The sequence below is a fragment of the Octopus bimaculoides genome, chromosome 8, assembly GCF_001194135.2.
Source record: "Octopus bimaculoides isolate UCB-OBI-ISO-001 chromosome 8, ASM119413v2, whole genome shotgun sequence".
Taxonomy (NCBI): Eukaryota; Metazoa; Mollusca; class Cephalopoda; order Octopoda; family Octopodidae; genus Octopus; species Octopus bimaculoides.
This window is the reverse complement of record NC_068988.1, coordinates 25203107-25217042: the sequence shown is the minus strand read 5'-3', so window position 1 is coordinate 25217042 and position 13936 is coordinate 25203107. Positions and strand designations below refer to the sequence as shown.

General features: G+C 35.2%; 1 protein-coding gene across 6 annotated transcripts in view; it reads left to right on the top strand.

Moving 5' to 3' along the window:
- LOC106881627 (protein lev-9) overlaps positions 1-13936 on the top strand; it is a 421933-nt gene that overhangs the window by 404375 nt on the left and 3622 nt on the right. The gene's annotated exons all lie outside the window — the stretch shown is intronic.

Genomic DNA, 13936 nt, shown 5'->3' with positions numbered 1-13936 from the left:
ATATATATAGATGTGTGTGTGTGTGTTTGTGTGTGTGTGTGTGTGTGCGTGTGTGTGTGTATACGAGGATTATACTGCTTTACATAGACCTACAAATGTTTCAGCTGCACCGATTATTAACCGTGGCAATTGCAACCCTGCTAGTATACCAGTGTAGTTTCTTCAGGGTCTTTACTTTAATATCCTTTGATTTAACAGTATATATAATGAGAGAGGTGGAGAGATACACATACACCACACAATATATACAAACACACACACATATATATATAATGCATATTTGTACATACATATATACACATATACACGCTTACACATTGGTATAATGCTATAAGTTACGGGCAGTTCATTGCATATGTGTTATTATTTTATGTATGTATTGTGTTCGTTTGCGACGAGTGCACTATATCACTATGAATTTAACAAACACATACACATACACACACACACACACAAACACTCATAAACATCCACGTTCACACATACACGGAGAAATATGCAGATATATGTGTGCGAGTGAGTGAGAGAACTAAAATCAAAATTAACTATGTACGGAATGTCAAATACTCTATGACATAAGCACTGCACGTAATTCTTGAATTAATCTAAATATAAAAATAAACAATAGCAAACAACAAAAAGATTTTGCATGTGAAGAAATGTTCTTCTTTCTTCTCTTATATTCCATAGGATTGCGTGCCAAAAATAATATTTAGCTTATTAAAAATTGTCGATAGTTGTGGGCAGAACATTGGCGATGACTTCAGTGTATTCAAAGAGATAAAGGAACAAGAACATAAAACAATAAGAAAAAGGAAATAAGTGAAGCTGCCTTTCATATTAATCATCATCGTTTATACTCTAGTAACTCAGATTCCTCTGTTCTATACTGGTTTCATTTCAAATTCTGCAAGAGAAAGAAATAATTGCTGGCGCAAAACTATTAAAAGATATTTGCTTCTAAAAATATTATGTTATGTAAATGCATTTGAAATTACAGTGACCCCTCATTAGCGAACGAACTGATGAACACACCTTTACACATCAGAATATATTTGTGAGAATATTTGTAAATGCATGCGTGTACATCTCCGAGTATGTTCATACATATACACGTATGTGTATATGTACAGGCATGCGTGGGTGTGTGTGTGTGTACGTGTGTGTGTGTACGTGTGCGTGTGTGAGTGTGTGTGTGTATGTGAGTGTGTGTTTGTGTGTATGTGTGTGTGTGTGTGTATGTGTGTGTGTGTGTGTGTGTAGGGTAGTATTGTATTCTATAAACCTGGTATTAGTTCAACTGTGTCAGAGAGACTTATGCTCATAAGAAAGCTAACTATTCACTGAGATTTTGTCATGGGGTAGTATTAACGCTCAAGACAAAAAGCTGTACACTCGCCATTGTTAGTTCGAAACGTCCTCTTGTTGCCTGAAGGATGGATGCATGCATTTCAAGGCATATGTCTTCTCGCCAACATCAAATATCAAAGTAACAAAGAGGTTTGGCTTCTCCCGTGGAAAAAGAATTCAAAATATTTTGAGTGATGGCGCTTTGCAGTAGTAATTTCCAGATTAGGAGCGCTTTTCAATGACTTAGCGAAATATAGATATATTTCATACACCTTGTGATGCTCCTTACTACGAACAATTGAATGTAGACTTTTTATAAACAGTTCTGCCGGGGATGTCGAAACCCTATCTTATGCCTTGACAACACTATACAATGCAGGTCTGAAGTTTCGTTCACGGTGAGAGAAAAACAGTCTTTATCATTACTTCGGAGTAAAAAGGGTTTATTATATGTAAAGCGTACTTCCATTGGCTATTTCATAGTACAAAATACTCTCAGTAGCTGTGGTGTCCAATGAGAGTGGATCGTCGATGTTGCTGATAACTGCAAGTATTGATTAGTAGTAGAATCTTAGAGTGCTGAATAATGGACAATATGCAGCGTTAATATTGTTTAATATTATTTGGTAGGACGAAAATAGTTTGGTGTTGAAGGAGAGGAAGCAATGCACTGTTAAGGCGCCGGAGTAAAATCCTTCGATATTTTATAAAGAGGTAAGTTGGAACGTCTCAGTGGAAGAATCTTATGTCTCTCCACGACAGTGATCAACTGGGTGACTGTTTCCACATCTGCTTGCTATTGCAACAAGTTTTAACCAACAAATGTACACCTGGAACAAGCAAAGCTCCGATGTTCTCTCATGTTCTTTCTGAAAACTCTGGACTGTACGAATGGCTACATCCATAATAACCTGTGCCTTCTTCGACAACTTACTTTAGTGTTCATGCAGGGATCTCAGCAACTTTGCACAATCACTTAACAAGAAAACTAAATTATCTCACTTCCGTGTCAAGCGTAGTACTATAATGCTGCAATGAATAACTTCAAACCACATACTATTTCATAAACTTTTAAACCAATTAAAGCTAATAACCACTAGAGATCTGACCATTTTCAACCTCCTAAGTATTTTACGTGATAAACGGGTATTATTTTGCATAAACCTTTACCGATACATGCATAAACACTCTATAATCCCCTATAATTAAATCTTCTTGTAAACCGATGGACGGTTTGTTGAATCGCTACTCAAATAATAATCAACACAGCTGCTATTCTTTCCCTATGAATGTCGTAAATTTTCACTTACACATGTGCACACACGAGCACGAGCACACACACACACAAGCACACACACACACACACACACACACACACATACGCACACACACACATTCATATACTCACAGAGTAAATGAGGTTACACTGTAGTAAATAGCTAAATTTGCATATATGTACATTTGGCGGTTTATTACTAATACACACACACGCGCACACACACACACACACACACACACACACACACACACACACACACACACACACACACAAAGATCCACATATATTATGTATAACACGGTGTGAATTGGTCGAACTGAAATAAATTCATATACTATAAATAGCACCATTAGAAGTTAAACATATTGTATATGTATATATATGTGTGTGTGTGTGTGTGTGTGTGTGTGTCTGTTCATGCGTGGCTGTATTGTAGGCTGCTTACTTCTCAATCACGTGGCTCCGGATTCAGTGGTATATCGAGTGGTGGTGGTAGAAGTAGCAGTAGTAGTAGTAGTAGTAGTAGTAGTAGTAGTAGTAGTAGTAGTAGTAGTAAGCCGGTGACCGGCCAGAACCGTTTGCATAACTTCGCATTACATCCTTGCGGGATCGATTCAATGAGTTACCAGTCGAATTCAGGGGTTGACCAAATTGGTTAACCTTCATACCCTAACTCGCAGCGCTGGTGCTGATACAAGTTATAACTGCCATAAAAAAAAATGTACCTCTATTTTGATGAAGCACGTTCACTTTACTCTTTTGAAGCTACAGAGTAGAGTACTGTTTTGTTTCTGTTAGAGTGGTAATTTAATGTTTCATCTGTTTTTGTTTTTTGTTTTTGGTTTTTGTGTGAAATACGTGCCTCAGGAATAGTGTAATTTTGTTCACAATTGTATTGTGAGTTGCGGAATAGTGTCAGACTGTAACAGTGCAGTTCATGTTTTGTTTTGGTTTGTGTAATAAAATGTTATTTGGTTTGAATTGTTGGAAGTGAGTGATAAGTGTTGTATTTTCTCTTGTAAATGTTCAGTTGTATTACTTTACTGTGTAGTGATTTTGCTGCTTTTATCGCGTCTGTTTTTAGTTCGATGTTTGCTGAGTTTTGTGGAAGCTTCTGTAGTGTGTGCGAGTATTATGAACATATAATGAAGGTTCTGTATTGTGTGAGTCACGTCATATCGCAGCAAAAGTTTTGCCTAAGATATAGACTGTACCCAGAAGAGAAGTCCAGTATTAGGTTTGATGATATCAACTAGCATCTCCACACAAAACTGCCGATCAGCCATGTTCCTGGACTTTTGTTATTATTCTAAAAGCATCTTATGTCGCTAGATGGTCAGACTGGTTAAATTGCTCGGGGTTTGGTTCTGTCCAGACCTTTAAGTTGAACAGGAAATGAATCGAGAAGATGAGCAAGGTGATTAGTCGCACCTAGAAATGAACCGAGAAGAATTTATGAAGACCGACTGGGCGGAGGTGAGGATAGCCTTGCCCCGCTTCATAATTGTCCCAGAGGTAAGCGCTAGCGCTTCCGCTTATTGTGGAGGAGAAGTTTTCCGCTGGCCAGACGATCTAATTGCTGCCCGCATCCGCTAAGTGGAAGATGTTGAATGTAGTAGGAAATGATGCCTGCGGAATGTCCATCGTTTCCCTGACTATAGTCGCCTTTTGCTAGGAGTCTTCTCCCGCAGTTCACCTGTTTTTCAGAGCTGTAGTCACGGATAAATCCTAGACCGAGGTAAAATATTTGGCATCTAAAGGGTCGTCAGATGGTCACAGCCTCTACCAGTCAGGAAATGCGGTTGGTGAGTATGACACCATTGCGTTCTATTGAGTATTAGTAGCGAGGAAGTGCATCGATATCATCGCAGAAAATCTGGGCGTCAATAAAAGCCAGGTTTGTCTGTCTTGGAGTTCACTTAGGCCAAGGTTCACGAATGATTTTTCAGAAATCCGTAGAGTGTCGGTGCTGCCATGAGGCATCATCTATTTGGCATAATCTCAATAAGTGGTGATGTCAACCGTGACTGTTTCAGGTGCACGCAGAGCGAAGAAAAGATCCTGGATGCGCTAACAGCATTCCGGCATTGCTGACTTATGTAATTGTCAGACTTTTGGATATCTGATTATCAGCCGACTTTGTCGGTAATATTACTTCCCCCGTCTTATTTTGCCCCAGAGGGTAGGTGTCTTTCGTCTGTTTATAGAGATTTTCAGGTGGAGGAAACTGAAAGAATTGAAAACATTCTTTCATTTTCGACAAAACCCTCACCGACTTTTTCAAGTTCGAACTGGAAAAGCAAGTGCGGTTACAGTAAATTTACAGGGTGGCTGATTACTGCAAGGACGTCACGAGTGAATGCATTCATTTTAACCATTAACCTGTTGGCTGCAATGTACAAAGAAAGAGGATCACTTGCCCTGGCACACCTGGTGAGAAAGTCCTCTTAGGATTTGTAAGGTTTCTTGATCGTCCCTGAAAGGTGTCTCTCCGAATCGGGGATTTTATTGTTCTAATATTCTTCTTAATTGTTATCGTTTTATTATTTAAACGCGTGTTTGTCAACTTGGTCTTATCTTTGTCATTCTACTGTCCTAAATTTGTGTTGCTGCTTGTGGCCAATAAAGAATGGATGAATATTTTTGGTTTGACTCAGGTTCGGTCTTATTACGGCATGTATCAGTATAGGCGGTAACATTCTGAATACCAGCTGCAAGAGGCCATCGATGTTTTGATGACTGTGAAAAACAGTGTAGATGTCTAGGATAACTTAAAAGCCACTACCCAGATACTTTAAGAGAAGCAACATCTTTACTGGAAATCGAGTTACTAACATCATGAATGCAACTGTGGCTGTTTGTAGGTGTGTATCTGTGTAACCATAATAATCTAATTCGTAATCACAACGAAAGGCATTCCAATAAACAGTAACGCATTAATAAATTAGTTATCATCTCCATTCATTAGGTTGTTATGCCTTTGTGTCTTATTTGATTTTCTCGTGTTGCTATCTATCATCTCTCTATTTTTTGCAAATAATTTTTATGTTGTTTTCTTAATATTCGATATTAAACCTCTCAGGTCTCGTTCTCCCTCTATCGATACATTACGTATTAGTAATATACTGTACTAGAGTATAAAACCTATGCTACTTATTTATATAAATCGAGATTCATGTCTTCAACCTCAAATCGATATACTGTCTGATTGATCATTTTATATTCGCATTAAGCAAAGCAAATGTAGCCTCTTGTAAAAATGGAGGACTTATTTAATTTCTTAAGGGAATTCTTCTTGAAAAAGTCATCTTATTCATGCTGCTTTAAAAATAGAGAAAAAAAATGAGATAAGACATTTCTATTTCCATCAAAAACTGGGCTAGCTATTTCACACTTTTTTTTTTTATGTGAAGAACTTTATGAAAGAAAATCTATTTAGTCTATTTTATCTTAGCTCAAAGATAAAAAAGAATAAAAAAAGAAACAACTCTTTCATATTTTTTTTCTGTAGAACTTTAAAAGTTGGTGCTTCAATGTATATTGTTCGGCCTCTCCGTTTATCAGGTATTCATTCTAATGCTTCTTGCATAAATAATTGATGCTGAGCTTTTAAGGAAGCACGTTCTGAAGAAAACAGAAATACAGTTCCTAGAATTGACACCGTAGAACATAAATTTCTTGATAAAATTATTTTTTTCTATTTTTATATATTGCATTTTCAATTATATTCGATTTTGTGAAAAATAACTGTGAAGTTGAAACTGTGTAGAATATTTTTGAGAGCAAATTAATATTTCACATATCTATATGCCACCGCTGTAAATACAATAAAGAATATTTTGTTACCTTCATATTTCAAATCTGATCACGATTAGCTAAAAGCTGCTGATTATTAAAATAAGATAATGGCTAGACATAAACAAGTTTTACTTGGGTAAACATACAGTTACAATAAATTTGGGCTACTAGGTCGTTAGTTCTAATGACATTCGCCGTTTAATTGTTTCACGGAAGATAATCTATCTCAATTCATCTAAAGTCAAAAATCAATAATTCTAATATAGGCGTAAAGTGAGAGTAGAAATTTACTCGTCTCTAGATATTGCTGTTAGATTTGCATCGTGATAGTGTTCAGATATAATACAACCAAGAAAAAATAGGATATAAGATAACAACAGAATCCCACAGTTGAATAAGTCAGTAGTGTGATGGCCTTCTACGTAAATATTATCATATTATTATGTTAATTCATTATTTATTTTAATTGATGGAGACGGTTTCATAAAGAAACAGAACTGTTACTAAACTAAACATTTTATGTTAATAAATAACTGTAGTGTATTGCCCAGCATATGTGTATATGTATATATATATATATATATATATATATATATATATATATATATATATATATATGTATATAGTGAGAGAGACAGACAGCCAGCCAGACAGACATACATACATACAGACATACAGACAGACACACACACAGACATAGACAGACAAAGAGGGGAGAGGGAATAGGAAAGTCAAAGTTGCACACATACATGATATATGCATATGCTTCTAAATATATATATATATATGTGTGTGTGTGTGTGTGTGTGCATGCATACATATATATGTGCATGTGTATATGTGTGCGTATATATATATATATATATATATATATATATATATATATATATATTTACCTTCTTCCCTACATTTTTTTTCTTTCATGACTCGTTCCTATTTTACTAGTATTCTTTATTTGCGTATCATTCATCTTTAGCTGGCTTATTGCTCCTATATCTAGTTGATGAATACTTGCAGATTATATCCTGTTCTTCGCAATTTGCCATTTTCTCTTCATCATAAATTAACTGATATGACTTGTTACGAAACCTAGTTTTCATATACGTCATAGGACCTTTGGATATTAAGTCTGGTGTGAACGCGGCTAGCAGCTCTTTGCTATTGGTTACTTGATTGATTCATCTGCTTACATATTTCGTCGTGACAATAGAACTGCCCTTGCGCAACAGGTGGTTTATTCTACTTGTAGTGTAGACCAACTTTTCAAAAGAAAAATTACTCTGTATTTGTGTTGTGTATTTTCCCAAATATCAAAAGCAAATTCCGCCTCGCTCTTGTCACTTCATTCCCCGCGCATGCATGCTTTCCGACATATTAGACGGAAACTAAAAGCCGGTCGTATATATGTACATATATGTATGTGTGTGTATATGTTTGTGTGCCTTGTGGTTGTCCCCCAGCATCGCTTGACAACCGATGGTGGTGTGTCTACGTCCCCATAAATTAGCGGTTGAGCAAAAAGAGACCGATAGAATAAGTACTAGGCTTCCAAAGAATAAGACCTGGGGTCGATTTTCTCGACTAAAAGGTGGTGCTCCAACATGGCCGCAGTCAAATGACTGAAACAAGTAAACGAGTGAAAGAGAGAGTATATATATATATATATATATATATATATATATTCTTTTATTCTTTCACCTGTTTCAGGCATTGCACTGCGGCCATGCTGGAGTACCGTCTTTAGTCGAGTAAATCAACTCCAGGACTAATTCTTTTTAAGCATAGTACTTATTCTATTGCTTATTTCTGTCGAACCGCTAAGTTACGGGGACGTAAACACAACAACGTCGATTGTCAAGTGATGGTGGTAGGACAAACACAGATACTCAAACGCATACACACACATACACAAACACACAGACATATATGAAGTCTGCCAAATCCACTCACAAGACCTTGGTTGGCCCGAGGCTAGAGTAGAAGATATTTGCCCAAGGTGCTATGCAATGGGACTGAAACCGGAACTATGTGGTTGGGAAGCAAGCTTGTTACCAAAAAGCGAGGCCTTCGCCTGTATACATCTATGCATGTAGATATACATATGTCAGAGAGAGAGAGAGAGAGAGAGAGAGAGAGAGAGAGAGAAAGGGAAAGCAAGAAAGAAAGAAAGAAAGAACGAAAGAAAGACAGAAAGAAAGAAATAAAGAAAGAGAAAACACATATCCCTCGCTAACTCAGACGTCATTCTATATTTATGCTCGTTTTCAAACGCAAATACTTTATGATAAACGCATCAGCACACATAACAATATCCCACATGAATTAACTCCTTATATAGCATCCCCACCAAGATTTTGCCCCTTCATTTTCTTCCTCTGTATTTTCTTGTTTTCAATACAAATGAACTTTATCACACTTCTTATACATATTTTATCACTTTTCATATGCTTCTCTCATTTCTTCTGGTGAAGAACTAACGTTCAAAATGCTAAGAAATATTATCTCTCTATTGAAGCGTTAAGTTATTACTTGTATATTTTCCAACCATTGTTCTTCCTTTATTGTCATTTTTCATGTTGTTATCACTAACCGTATTTATAGAAACGGCGAAGACGACGATTTATAGAAACATACATAGATACACAGAAAAACAGAAACACACACATACACAGTTGTGTATATATGTATATAGATAGATAGATAGATAGATAGATAGATAGATAGATAGATAGATAGATAGATAGATAGATATAGTTCACTTATTATGTTGCTATTTTTGCAATTTTATACATAGTTTGAAAAACTCAACCCTTGATTTCATAAAAAAAGATTAATCGAGTTATTTTAATCGTGTCATTTTAAACTTTTAATAGTGCAACAACTTTCTTGTAACATATGATGTATTTCTTCGATGGTCGATCGCTTCCATCTTTGCCATCAGAAATTAGCCACATAATTTCAGCAATAGGCTACTTCTTGTCACACCAGCGTCTACCAATAAACACCAACCTGCGCCTCATAATGAGCCTGTAAAATAAGCAATGTCTTGGTAATGCTCTTTGTTAGTCATATTTTAGGAAATGTTTAGGACGATACGTAATATTTGTGATGTACGCGAGATTAAGAGTTTTCTTCATGAGAATAGCAAGTGTCCATGTTATTAATCCATACATTAAGATTGATTCGATTAAACATCTCCTGTGATGAAGTGCATTTGTTTCTGCAGTGGATTAGAATTTTATATTCTATATTCTATCTACACAATTAGGTGAGTGTGCCTCATGCTTTAGTGTGCAAGATTTTAAAAATAAACGTATATACATATATATATATATATATATATATATATATATATATATATACATAATTAAGGGATCAGCAAATATTTGCTTCACCATATACCGAAGTTCAGAAATAGCAGCTAAAAAGCTATCTGTGGGAGTCTCAGCTTTTTTAGCTGCTATTTCTGAACTTCGGTATATGGTGAAGCAAATATTTGCTGATCCCTTAATTATGTTTATAAATATATATGAGCTTTTAAATAAGTTCTCGACCAATAATGGTGCTTACATACCGATGGGCTTGGTAAAAATTATTAATTTTTAATTGTTGATTTATTAATGAATTAGTAAATTGATAATCCTTTACCCTTTTAATTTGTAATATATATATATATATATATAAATTATAATTTAAGGGTATCTAAAAGTTACCACCATGCTAGATATGGCAACCAAAATTAACTCTAAAGCCACATAGAATCTTCATACACCGCTGGTCCTGGTGGTGTATGAACATTTAATGTGGTTTTAGAGTCAGGTTTTGGCTGCTATATCTAGCGTGGCAGTATCTTGTAATACCCTTAATTATAATTTTAATAATAATTATTACCTATGAGGTTTTAATTCCCATGCTAGCCACTTGATATGATCGGTATTTTAAATAATGATCTTATCTTTATTTATATAAATATAATATACTGTTGTGTCTGGAGAGTCATTCTCTTTTAGTGCCTTATTATTTCACACACTCACCAATAAAGTTTCCAATCATTTACTTATTTATTTTTCTAAAATTTTCGTTGCGTCTTGTAACCTTTTCAATATTGAAAGGTTGCATATACACACACAAATATATGTCTGTCTGTGTTTATTCACGCACAAAAACGCGTAAGTAATCACACTGTACATATTCAGACAAACAGCCAAAGAAAATTCATATATCAGGTTTTGAGAGATCATAAAATCTTCCATTATTCGATATTTGATATTCGTCTCAACTATTTATTCATTTTCCTTTTTTTGTGACTTACCTGTTTTGTTCGGATGGGGAGCTTTTATTTATTAAAAAATTGAAAATGGCTCATCCCCTACAACCAATATTTAAGTGTTATTGTTTAAATTTTGGGACAAAAATTTTAGTTTAAGTTATCTTATATTAGAATATTCAAGAATCATACACCAATGGCATAATTGTATTTCTTCGTTATTCGCTAGAAATTAAAGAGTCCTTTCTTATCCTGGCCATAACTTCAAGCAATTAGGTATATAATAGAAAAAGGTATATCAAACTGAATTGGCATTATTATGCAGATAATTTTGGCTCCGTTTCCGTCCAAAAATGCATGTGAAATATCTCCAAATCTGCAACCGAACCTCCGTAGCATTCCAAAATCTCAGTGAGGAATCGTTGACATTGTTGTGTCATGGTGAATAGAACATAATAGTGATATGGCCTAAAATTCTTCAGACATGAAGATTTTCTGGAGGTTATTTGTATTTTCCTACATGTGTCTACCTACAAATACAACGTCTAGGTAAACGTCTCTCAAATATGAATCCGCAATGACATTCCAGAATGTTACTAAATAAATTTATGAAGAAGTTTAATTGTCTCTAACACACAATTGTCTGAAATGGAAAAACATTAAACCACAGTGTGTACCAGCCATAACTATATCTTCTGTCGAAATAACATTTTAATTATTTCACTAGAATGTTCCGTGATAATCTGAGTTGTTTCTCCAATACTCGATGCGTTAAAAAGTTCATTCAGTATTGGATTCTGGTGCCTTTTGTTAACCGTTTCGTCGGTGATTATCAACCGGTGATTATCAACCGGTGATTATCAACCGGTGATTATCAACCGGTGATTATCAACCGGTGATTAAGATGGTAGCTAATGTGTTGCACCCACGACTTTCAAGTGAGCACCATTTCTATATGTAGAGTCTGTTCTTCCAATTATGATACATCTAAGTCAATGTTTCTTACATAGATTTCAGTTTAAAGTCAAGTATCTTTCTACTCCCAAGCGATCAAACGATCGTTTTCTCTTTATGTGATGTTCCTTTCAAGCTAAAGGCTTTTTATCAACTATTCTTTGGATGTAGAGTGGTGAACTTTGTAGAGCAAATTATTCTCTAATGTATCGATTAGTAAAAGCAAGCATTAAGTATTATTTGTATGAGCTTTTTTTCCGAAGCTTTCCTAGTGATTCGCTGCAAAGTAAAGGCAAATTACTGTCTAAATATATTTTAATATTTAAGGATGTCTAACAAATCTATTGTTGCAATATTTGTTTCAAGTTTGTCCGCTCACGATTTTTCTCTTTGAGCAATTGAAGAAAAACCTTCCATTAATTCTTTTATGCTCCAAAATAGTATGTGCCTCAGGAAACTTACAATTACTCCACGCTTATTCAAGCCATTAGAATTGATTTTATCAATGCACATGATACGTTATACATTATTTCTAGATTCATTGGCAGCCATATTGCCTGAACGCATTTTGCTTCATAGTCTGCATGTTGGTTTGATTCTTGGAATTGAATTTCTATATGGCATATGCTAACCTCCCGAGACTACCGATATCGATGAAGTTAATATTAAATTTGACGGTTACACAGAAAGAAAATTCCATAATTCAGAATTCCAAAATTCTGGATTTTTAGTTTTTCTTTCATTTTTTTTTTTTTGATAGGATTAGGTGCAGTGTTTAATATTGGCCATTCCAAGTAAGAAAAAATGAGTGAAGAATTTAATGAATCGGGGGACAAACCTAGATATTGTAGGATCCATATCAGGGGCTTCTGTTGTAAGTGGAAAAAACACAGGGAGGTAATGGTATATTTCTTAGACAAATGTGGAAGCACGATAAAAATGATTTCGAAACCAGTTTTGTGAAATTTTTGCCAAGATGAGTTTTGTCTCCGGTGTTTGTAGTTGCAACCGTGACCCAGATTTGGAAACAATAGTCCTTGTGGTTCAACTTAACTTTGCCAAGAATTAGTTGTTGTTACACAATCAAATTTTATCTTGCTCTGAAGGAGAAGGATAATATTTGACTTAAACCTTTTGCTGCATTGAGTATGCACGAATGTTAGTTGACATCTGCCGAAAAGCTAAAACCAAAATTTTATAGAAACATCGGCTATTTTAATTTTGCGTTGCTGATTATCTTTGAGATGCTGGAGAAATTCTTCAAGGTATACGTAATTGATAAGTATAAGTTTGGTGGAGCATATCTGTTTGTAGATGAGGATTGGTTGCGGAAGGGTAGACATTATAGGTTTTATCATGCGCATAGGATTCATTGTTGAGGTTAATAGTAAATACGTTGGTAACGTAGAATAAAAACCTGACAGATTGAGGGTTAAAGTGAGTTTAACTGGTCAACGCCGCAATAGTGTTTTCTAACACAAAGTTTTTGAGCCAACACGGCTAACAGTTTAGCTAACAGGTTTTAATAGCTAAACCATTCGTAAGAAGATGGTTTATCAAGTGCAACAAAGTTTTCATAAATTTTCCCATGATCTGAGCCCAATATGGAATGTCACAGTAATGATAGTTTCCAATAGATCTAGCACAACTCATGTGTGCAACAGGAAGCTCTTGGCAAAATTATCTAGAACGCATGGAAACTCTCTGTGAAGTACTTGTTTATAGAGACAATAGGCTTTACAAGTGGGAGAAAAGAAATTGATTTACAGGAAGTGTGGCAGAAGGAGAGGAATGCCTCCGGAAAGTGCTATGCACGGTGGCATTCTTTGCCCTTCAACAACTTCAGATTTGTGTGAAACCTTTCGGCTTAAAGGAGATACTGATTTCTCCGACCTTTGTAGGTTCTGCTCTGCAGCTATGGGCCCCATGAACGGAAAAGTATGACATTGGTGGGAATTTTATGAGTAAATCCTGCAAAAATATTTGTAACTAGATTGGCCCAATAATTCCGCTCGGTCAAAATCTTCTACTCAGTTTTGAGATTTAGAATCGTTTATTATTTATTTATATTTGCTTTACGTTACCCCCTTTAACTGTCGTAAATTTTTGGAACGCAGATACACCTAACCCTAAACCAGAATGAGTAGTGGTCCGATGTTACGAAAATATATAGGGGAGTAGAGTAGTATTTAAATAACTATGTAACTGTTACCATTTCACATATTGTTGTTTTCATTACTATGCAATTATATTTTTAAAATGACATATCCTTTCATTCACATTTAATA